The 3,581-nt window shown below is 45.2% G+C and overlaps 1 pseudogene; it reads right to left on the bottom strand.

Moving 5' to 3' along the window:
• Window positions 1–490: 490 nt before the first annotated feature.
• LOC149473349 (large ribosomal subunit protein uL10-like) lies at window positions 491–3,342 on the bottom strand (annotated as a pseudogene).
• Between the last annotated feature and the right edge of the window lie 239 nt (window positions 3,343–3,581).

Raw genomic sequence — 3,581 nt, 5'->3', positions numbered from 1 at the left:
ATAAAAAGTTCCATCCAAAAACAGAAAAATCGCATGCATTTTGAAATGTGAAGCTATGGAAAGAGACTATAGTCTTAATAGTGGTTTCAGACTTGCAGGGTAACATCTCCATTACATAACCAGGAAATTTCAGTACGAGAATAAGGAACTCTCCCTGTTTTAGAAATATCTTATTATTATTACAATATATCTGTTATATTTTGATTTCAAATGTTCCTCTTTGTGCAGTTATGAGGTAAAAGGAAACTGATATTTTAGGTTAACCTAGAAAACCAACACTCCTCGTCATACATAGTGTTGATATGTTCTGCATATCTGTTCATCTGCTAAAAGATTACGTAGGAAAGAACTTCCTTGATGTAAATGCAGAGCTGGCCACTCTGTGATGTTTACAATTGCCCACTTCTTACTGTGTGTGTGTGTGTGTACACTTTTTTTTTTTAAAGTTTGAAGATGTAAGCATTTAATGAGACTTCACACTAAAACAGACTTAGTCAAAGAGCCCAATATCATCATCAGATGGCTCCTTCTTTTCCTCTTGGGCTGGTGCAGCTGAAGAAGTCGGAGCATCAACCATGAAGGCTGGTGGGTCTACCAAGAAAGTCTTGATCTTATTTGCTAATGGGAAGCTATAATCTGTTTCCACAGCAATAGCAAGAACTTGTTTATAATAGGAAGAAGGGTCAGCCGCACTCTGAAGGATAGATGAATATAGTGCGTATTTATTGATCCATAGGACACACAAAACACAGGACATGAATACAGGACTTTTTAATGCGTTTCACACAAATCTCATGCTTAATCATAACCAAAAACTTGTTTATACCTACTGAGGCACAAAGATAACAGTGGGATAGCCAATTTGAAGGCAGACACTGGCGATGTTGCGAAACCCTCTAAAAAGCCAATATGTTACTGTTATATGTGTATGTCCACACTGTGCACCTTTGATGGGACAGGGAAGAGATGTGTCTATTACATGGGGATGTGTTTATTTGTTTTAGTGCTGCCAGCCAAAGGGCTGCTTATACAGGCCCTTTTTATTCTCTTTTGGTTTATTTCATATTTCTAATGTCACCAGGGGGTTGTTCCTTTTTGCTTAGTTTGGTTGTATGTAACCAATTGAAACCATTGTGTACTTCTCAGTAACTGTTTTTGTATTGTAATCTCTTGCTTTGTCCAATAAACTTCTTGCCTTTTTGGTAAAAAAATAAAAATAAATTAATAGCCAGTATGCAGAGCATCTTCGGTGACATCCAGAACCTCTGGGCTTCAGATGCTGACATTGTCATATACATGTTGGATGATCAAAGCAAAGAGGAAGGGGGAAATGAGCATGTTCAGGAGGGTGGCTTCGCTGGCACCTATTATTATTATACAGTATTTATATAGCGCCAACAGTTCGCTCAGCACTGTACATTACAATGGGAGACAATACATGAGACAGTACAATAACAATACAATGCGATACACGGGTTCGAGGGCCCTGCTCCTTGGAGCTTACAATCTAGGAGGGAGGGGATAGTGGTATGGGAGGAATAGCTGTGGGGTATGGAGTGGTGGGAAGAGTGGAGGAGATCGGCAATTAGCAGAGGGCGCGGTAGGGTTCCCTGAAGAGGTGGGTTTTCAGGGTGCGCCTAGAGGAGAGTAGGTGATAGTCTGATGGATTGGGGTAGGGAGTTCCAGAGGATGGGTGATGCCCTGGAGAAGTCCTGGAGGCTGGCATGGGAGGAGGAGACCAGGGAACTAGAGAGAAGGAGGTCTTGTGAGGAGCGGAGACTGCGTTTTGGGTGGTATTTGGATATTAGGTCGGTGATGTAGTTTGGGGCAGAGTTATGGACCTCTTTGTACGTCAGTGTTAGCATTTTGAATTCGATCCGTTGGGTAATCGGAAGCCAGTGGAGGGATTGGCAGAGGGGGGTGGCAGAAACAGAGCGGTTGGAAAGGTGGATGAGTCTGGCCACCGTATTCAGGATCGACTGAAGCGGGGATAGCCTGTGGTGAGGCAGGCCAGTGAGGAGGGAGTTGCAGTAATCGAGTCATGATATGATGAGGGAGTGGATGAGTTGCTTAGTAGTTTCCGGGGTTAGGAATGGGCGTATTTTGGAGATGTTGCGGAGGTGGAGTCTGCATGAGTTTGTTAGCGATTGGACTTGGGGCTGGAAGGACAGATTGGAGTCTAGAATGACACCAAGTACTCTGGCTTGCGGGGTGGGACTGATGGTGGCATTGTTGGTCGTGATGGAGAAGTCAAGGGGGGGGGGCGCGGGCTGGGGGGAAAACAAGGAGCTCGGTTTTGGAGAGGTTCAGTTTAAGGAAGTGGAGCGACATCCAATCTGATATGTCGTTCAGTAGGGTAGTGATTCGGGCGGAGACTGAAGGGGTGAGGCGAGGGGTCGAGAGATAGATTTGCGTGTCATCGGCATAGAGGTGGTAGTTGAAGCCGTGAGAGTGTATCAGTTGGCCAAGGGAGCAGGTGCAGATGGAGAAGAGAAGGGGCCCGAGGACAGAGCCTTGAGGGACCCCAACAGAGAGGAGGAGTTGGTAGCATTATAGGTAACGCTGAAGGAGCGTTGTGATAGGTAGGACGAGAGCCAGGAAAGAGCGGAGTCTCTTAGGCCAAGGGAGTGCAGTTTTTTGAGGAGGAAGGGGTGGTCGACTGTGTCGAAAGCCGCGGAGAGGTCGAGGAGTAGGACCACTGAATAGTGGCCATTAGCTTTGGCGGTTAGCAGGTTGTTGGTGAGTTTGAGTAAGGCAGTTTTGGTGGAGTGTAGGGGACGGAAGCTGGACTGTAGGGGGTCGAGGAGGTTGTTGTCGTTGAGGTGGGAGCTTAGGCGATTATAGACTAAGCGCTCAAGGAGTTGTCTTAATCAGCTGTACATCATTCAAGATTTCAATAGTTCCTCTAGAGATTTTTGTGATGATTCCCAAAGCCTAGAAGAAGGATGTCTTCCAGGGCCCAAGCCAGTATTCAGGGCAGGCACTGTGATATCACAGGGGGCAATGGCACCTTCACAAGCAGAAGCTGGCATCTTGTTCGCCAACAGTGAGATCTTCAGTGAAAACAAAGCCCAAATCCCACTTTATGTGAGCCAAAAGCTTCTACAGAGCCGAGTTGTTTTCTAGGTGACCATGGATTGCTTTGCACATCACAGTGTTCTATTCCTTAAGCACAACAGCTTTTCCTCACAGGGACATAAAGATCTGTCACATTTGCTTTGAAAAAACATTGTCTGCCCCTACAATAAAACATTTTGTGTAATCATACAGCAGTTGAATGATTTTCAAAAAGGAGTTGGACTTTCATGTTGCCCTGTCTTCCCTGGGCATCTTGACAGTGCTTCCAAGGGTTGCTACAAAAAGGGTTTAAAGACCTGCTAACCTCATGCAAGACCTCCTGAAGGCAAAAGAGCTGTGTACACATTTTAAAGCCCAAGTTCACACATGCTATGGTTGCTGATGTCATCATTCCCTAAATGGTCCCTAATCAAAGTGTGTGATATTACAGGGAAGTCAATCCCAGGTCCTCTGTAACCTTTCTGGGAACCAACAGAATCATGTAATAAGAGCCTGCAATACTG

This window comes from Staurois parvus, unplaced genomic scaffold (genome assembly GCF_062004578.1).
Source record: "Staurois parvus isolate SC_StPar_1 unplaced genomic scaffold, SC_StPar_1.0 ptg000017l, whole genome shotgun sequence".
NCBI classification, from domain to species: domain Eukaryota; kingdom Metazoa; phylum Chordata; class Amphibia; order Anura; family Ranidae; genus Staurois; species Staurois parvus.
Note: the sequence above shows the minus strand (reverse complement) of the source record. Positions and strands in the feature narration are given on the sequence as shown.